The sequence below is a fragment of the Lepeophtheirus salmonis genome, chromosome 3 (assembly GCF_016086655.4).
Source record: "Lepeophtheirus salmonis chromosome 3, UVic_Lsal_1.4, whole genome shotgun sequence".
NCBI lineage: Eukaryota > Metazoa > Arthropoda > Copepoda > Siphonostomatoida > Caligidae > Lepeophtheirus > Lepeophtheirus salmonis.
In genome coordinates, this window is record NC_052133.2 from 43,350,437 (window position 1) to 43,357,395 (window position 6,959).

Consider the following 6,959-nt stretch of genomic DNA (forward strand, 5'->3'; position numbering starts at 1 on the left):
ACTGGCAGTCCTAGTTACAACATCTCCAATTTCTCCTCACTCAGATAATTTTAGTTTGATAATTTTTTTGTCTCAATAATTTACAGTACGAGTATGTTGTACAATTGATATGTAAATTCTATGATTGTAGTTTTTTTTTACTGGAGCAAAAGGGGCATTTGGAACTGTACCCGGTCTTCGTATATTATTTATATCAATGTAAAGTACATGATTTATTTAAATATAATAGCATTCATTTATCTGTTTACAAACAAATGCTGTAAAAATATGTTTTCTAAAATAATGATCGAGCAATATATTATGTAATATCAAATATTTATGAACTATGAAATGTTGTCGTAATTTTTTTCACGATGAGTATTGAATTTCATAATTTAAGTAATTTGATAGGATGAGTTCAAATTAGTATTATGCATATTTGATACAGGGGGCGGCAACATAACTTCCTTTTTTGTAATGCGTGGCAATCAGTCTGTATAAGTAGTAGTGGAGTGGGCGTGGTTTCATTCTAGAGTCGAGATTTTAAAGTTTTCTTAGAAATACAGCCATTTGCTATTATGCGTTGGAGTAGTGATTAGGGGGGGGGGAGAGTTGTGTAAAAATCAAATTCAATTTTAGCCCAACTTTACGGGTGCAACAGCATCTTTTAAGTACTCTAGAAAAACTAATTTTAATTTTCCACTTAATTTTGCTTGTATATCCTTGGGCTACAATTTGTATTGTTTTTTCAAAATAAAAAATAAGGATTAGAGACATTGTGAATCGCCTTCCTCAAGGCCCCAGTCTGCTCCCGGATGGCCTTCTGGGGTAATCTTGGGTGGACGAGGCAGATATTTCAATCCTCTTCTCGTACTCTGTGCTCATTGCAGCGACTCCGACAAAGCTTTTCTTTGCAATTGATAGCTGATGGTGTGTTCTACAGCATTGTTCATAGGAAAATTGTAAACGAATGACTCTTGATTTCTCAAAATTTGCATAATAAAGATGAGTAAATGATAACGGTTGGCTCGGTATGTATGCAAAATAGGGCGGTTTTTTTTTTTAACTTTTTTCAAATTTCGATGACGGGTATTTAGGGAAAGGTGGGATTTGGTAAGGAAATAATGTATGCAGAATTTCATTTTCCTACGAGGTCATCTTCAATTAGTACATCTAGTTCAAAGTTTGAAAGAAGTTAAAAGTTTTTAAAAAAAGATTATCAAAATTATTTAATCCAAAATAACTAAAAATGTATTTAATATTTACTAAGTAAAGGATTCTGTCTTTTTTCATAATTTAATCGATATGTTCGACATACAGATGACCTCTTGGGAGAATGCAATAGGTAATTTTCACAACATATCACAACTTTTCTGCACTAGCCTAGGGGCGTCTGCAGGATTATATATATATATTTTTTTTTTTGGGTGGGGAGGGCTTGGATTCTGAATTTTTTTGGAAAAAAATTCAAAAATCCATAGCTACTCATAAAAGATTAAAAAAACTATAGCTATTTACTGAAAATTAAATTTTTTGAAAAAAAAAAAAATGAAAAATATATACCTATTTACAAAATATTGATTTTTTTTTTGGCAAAAATATTCAAGTATTAAATTTTTTGCTCTGCTCCGTAATTTGCCCAAATTACCTTATTTAAAAAAAACAAAACACTGAGGATAAATAACTGAGCATTTCTTGAAAAGTTATCTTATATATTATTAAAACAAAATTTCATTGTTCCTCCACACCTAATTACTCAGGTAATCCTGGTTACTATTGCTGGTAAAATAATAAAAGTCTCCTCACTGAATGATTTCCGAATTTTGACATAGTTACATCAACTGATAGCAAAATAATCAATAATTCAAAGTTTATCAGCTACAGAAAAAAGAATAAAAAACTAGCTACGTTATCATAAAAATATTAATCCACTTAAAAAAATACTTTGAGCCCTAAAAATTAGTTTTTATCCATTCTCTTGAAGAAAACTTGACCAAGAAAGTATTTTTTTCCCCACAATTATTTGCATTCGTGTCCAATCATTTGGGCGTGCATCTTTTTTAGCGAGGCTCTTTTCAGTGAGGATCATTTTTGCTAGATTCTTTTTGGCGTAGCATCATTTCGGCCGTGTCCACTCATTTGGGTGCGCCTTTTTGGGTGTGTATCTTTTTAGTGAGGCTCTTTTCAGCGCAGGTCATTTTAGCTTGCTTCTATTTGGCGTAGTATCATTTCGGCGCATCATATTTATACTCAAAGCGTGAGTTTATTTATACTATATTGGTATTACTTTCAATCAAAAGGTTAGGATTATGTCATCACTAGTATTCCTATAACAATACAATATATTATCCACTTGTTGATACTAAGCAAGGACGGAGTCTTCAGATAAGGAGTAGCTTTCCATTTACTTAGTATATGGCATGCAGTATGCCTGCATTGAGCCTTGAAATAGACTCTCCTATTATGTCGGAGGAGTCTTACCCAACGCAATGACCAAAAGAGGGGTTGAACCAACGTGTTGGAAAAGCGGAAAAGCTTTTGCTCTTCTAATATGCTGAGACTGTTTGAAGTTAAATATCGCCCAAGGTCTTAAGAGAAGAAATGGAGTGCAAAGTGAGATGGTGAAAAGTTGATTCTTCACGGAGGAGATCCTGTTCTGGAGATTTGTCCTGGACGACGAAGAGTCTTTCGATCACAATTTGGCAGGTTGAAAAGGTTTTCTATTTTATCACCCTCAGTGGAATAGCTTATCAAATATTGCATATCCTCATAACCAAGAACCATAATTAATCAATTGAATAATGTATTATTTTTTCTATATCTAGCTTCCTCGCTTGTTTGTGGTAAATCTCCTTTTGAGATGTTAAAGGAATAAACGATGTGAACAAAGCTCGATGGTTAACTCCTTGAACTATGAAGATCCCTGGAGTCTTCAACTCTTACCTGAATTTAGTTGATCTATGATGTACTAGAATAAAATCCTTTATTATTTTATATACTTCGTGTACTCCGCCTCTATGGGATGTTACGTTCAAAGATGAGACCCCGTACTTCATTCTTTAAACACTTGTCTTATACTATCTCCTCCAACACTAAACTCCTTTAACTTTCTCTTCAGTCAACTATATCATTCATTCTTTCCATCTCTATTATTGACTTCGGTATGCCATACTTAAACTCTACAATATATTTTTTTTCTATTCCGACTCTTCTAAGATTTGGTGCTTGATAAAATAAGGTCAGAAAATTGATGCTTTGGACTCTTGTTAAATTTGTTTATAACTCAAGAATACTTATACTCTGACTCGTCAAAAGCATATTCTAATATAGAACAAACTTCTTAAACTTATTCTCAGAAAAATGAGCACAAAAGCTGTTGAGAGGACTGGAAAGCCATATGCCACGACTCAACAGAATTATTAGTCCTTGGCAATCCCTGTGCCACAAAAACATTATTTTTTTTAATACTAGGAATATTTTTGTCATCAAAATCGTGGATAAATAATTAAAATATTCAGAATAATCTGATATTATGTAATAAACATGAAAGGATCATTTCTAAAACAAACTAATAATAAGATTAATTTGTCATTTATGCTGAATATAATAAATATAGAGCTTAATATGATGATCTTGCTAACATAACTGAATATGATGTCTTAAGTAAGCCTAAGGATTTTTACTATTTTTTCTTTAAAACTATATATATATTTGCAAATATTTAAATGATACTCAGTAAATAAAATTTTCTAAGGCATACCTATATTCATATTGCTTGAACAGTTTGTAACACAGACCAACATAATAGTTCTACAACTGATAACAGTAAAAATTTTGACAACTTGCATGTCTAAAATTACAATAATTAAATAGCATTTTTCTATCAAAATAAAGTTGAAGGAATCAATATGATACAAAAATAAAATAATAGATAATTCATAAATAGGAATTAAATTTTGAGGAATATCTTTTATGTTTTAATTTATTTGTCCAACCTAATCGTATTATTATATTGTTACATTTTAACTATTGTCTTAAATAAAACACATTATAATTAGTTCTTATGGAAAACATTTAGTTGTTATCTATAATAAATTTATTAGTGTGGAGATCCTAGATCTTTGCAAGAGTAATATTCCAATATGGTGAGAGGCTGTTTTGAAAAGGATTCCTGACTTAATAAACTTGGGAATTTGCTATGACATTCAGATATTCCAATTGAAGTATGCATAAGTTAAGAGGTCACTTATACTTTTTTAAAACGCATAATCACTTAAAAGTTCTCAATAACAATTTAGGTATACTAATATGACAGAATAGAATTATCTTTCACATGTTTTCCAATGAAAAAATAGACTCAAAAGTAATAAAGGGTGAGCTTGAAGTGTTCAGGTTATATAATTAGCCCTATAGACCGTACATCATAAACTCCATCTTATAAATGGAATTATATCAATGTGATAGATATGAATGATTTCTGCGTTTCAGGACACTGAAGGACTCTTATCAATGCATGTTTTCATAGAGTAGGTGACGAATCAGAGTTGCCTTAAGGAGGAATGGACTCAATAATTTGATTGAATGAGCTGTGGATGGAGGATGATTATTCTGTGTCTATTCCTCACTGGATTATATCTTAAAAGATCTAGAGGAATTGATGTGTTCTTGAGCATAGAGGCGATGATTCACAAGATCAGAAGTCAGTATTCACTATAAAAGATCTTGATGTGAAGGGACATCTCCACAATGAACGATCCCTCCATTAAAGGAGACAAGTTCCCTTGAACAATACATGAAGTTGGAGTAAGGATCAGAAGGCATAAGACTAGATATCCAAAAAGAAAGATACTAATGATTAAGAATGGAAACGATGGTCCAGTATAACCGAATGCTTCGTAGGAAAGAACCATCTAACTTCGTTTGTTTATTGCAATGTAAACCCTCGTTGTTGTGACCATTTAAACAGTTGTTTTGCCTTTTATTCTTTCGATGTTAGGAATACAACGGCAATTTTGATAAATTCAAACGGATTATATTGCCATTTTCTAGCTAAAATTGGAACAAAATATGGAATATTTTGACTAGATTTTGGAAATTAAGTAACGTACAATATATATAAATATAGCTTAGGTTAACAATATTGTATTAATGTATTCATTTAAGCAAGAAAGTCAACATAAATAAGGAAGATTTTGATGGGGCTAAAAAGAGCTATAGGGAAAAGAAGCGCGCCGAAAGGAAGCTGTGCTGTAAAAAGTGCGCCCAAAAGAGCCCTGCTGAAAAATATCACTCTGAAATGTATAACCACCATTTGCATTATATGCTGTTTGAGAATAAATGCATGATGCAATTGTACTTGGTCTCCTCCACATAATAAGAGGCATAAACAAATTTATATCAGGGGACATCGAAATGAAACTTAAAAATATTTCAAAACATTATAATGCATAAGAATGTATAATTATACATTCTTATCTACTCAGCCTTATTAAAATAACGATTTTGTATCTCTACCAAGCCAACAACTCCTTCCCACTTATTAACCTTATCACGTAGCTATATGGTATATTTTGTAATCGTAAGATGTTTGTGCTATAAAAGGGCAAAAGAAGTGACAATAGGCAAAATAAGGCACTAAATATCTAAGTCATAAATAAAATAAGGACTTTCCCAAGATACACACCCAATTCCTTGTCATTAATTATCAAATCATAACCTTTATTGTACCCTACAACCTTTCATGTAAAAAGAAACAGAAAAAAGACCCAGTAGATAGAAGTCAACTGATTCTTTCAAACTATGTGATTATTATTCAACTAGTAAGAGTACCCGCGCGACGTCTCAAACAGAGAAAAGACAGACAAATTTTGCTTTAATAATATAGTTCAAAATATGCTAAAAAATAAAACCAAAAATTAACTTGGTCACCCAAACAATTTGAATAATGTTTGGGAGAAGAGCAGCGCAGCTGTCATAACTTTACATTAAATTAGCTGCAAGCAGCTATAAGATGAAGGAATACACACAAAAACAACTCCGTATGTATCCATGATATAGGCAGTAAATATTCTGATGTTGATCCTCACTTCTACTCCGAGTACAACAAGGACTTAAAATTATAATTCTGCAACAAATCCATAGTGTTAGTTTTTGTTTTTCATGAACTAAGCATTATTTTATAGTTATATGCAAGGTTGTCCCCATATCGGTCTAGCGTTTCAAGTGGTTCCGGCTTTTGAACTGCTAGAACTGGAACCGACCAAGTCGAACTGAGACCACAATATATTGCATAACGGACTTGATTCTTGTGTTTATATTCGTTTGTTGTATTTTTTGGTATATTTATCTGGAAAAGGGGGTTTAGGCACCAGACGGTGTAAATAAAAGAGGGAAAGGTGTAGGGTAGATTATGGATGCAGACCCGCTACTAAGCTTGTCGGAGCACTAGGATATGTATTAAGCCAGGGGTTTGCAAACTTTACTATGGCAAGGCCACCTTACACTAATACAATTTTAGCTGAGTCCCCCTTTATACAAAGCCTTTGTAGTATGAATGCAAAGACTAAAAGCAATCCTCCATTTTCCATCTTCCTGAGCAACACTTCTTCTATGTACGTGGCTTTGTTAGACTTCTTCATGGTCTGGGTAATCTATGGGGCATCTATTTTCCTTCAACACCATTAAGTTGTCGGCTGCAGGTAACCAGAATCCTACAGGAAACGAAATCGGATACATTTTTACTTCAATTGATGCCACAAGCTCCAATATCATCACAAAGGCCGTATGTTTGGTCTTGGTGACGGTCTTGATGTTGTTGGCAGCCTTGCCAAAGCACACCACCCCATAATTTTGACGAGGTCAACGGTAAAGGTCTTTTCATCAGAAAACAAAATTACCCGGTTGCTGTTGTGCTTCAGATCATTCAAGAGTTGTTGACCTGCTAGAGACAGAGTTTTTTTTTGTGTTTGGAACGGGAGTGG

General features: G+C 32.9%; 1 long non-coding RNA gene across 1 annotated transcript; it reads left to right on the forward strand.

The window, feature by feature from the left end:
* The first annotated feature begins 2,102 nt into the window (after positions 1-2,102).
* On the forward strand, positions 2,103-4,050 carry LOC121113951 (uncharacterized). The gene is made up of 3 exons (XR_005863172.2): positions 2,103-2,685; positions 2,805-3,140; positions 3,196-4,050. It is a non-coding gene; the product is annotated as an uncharacterized lncRNA (long non-coding RNA).
* The last annotated feature ends 2,909 nt before the right edge of the window (positions 4,051-6,959 follow it).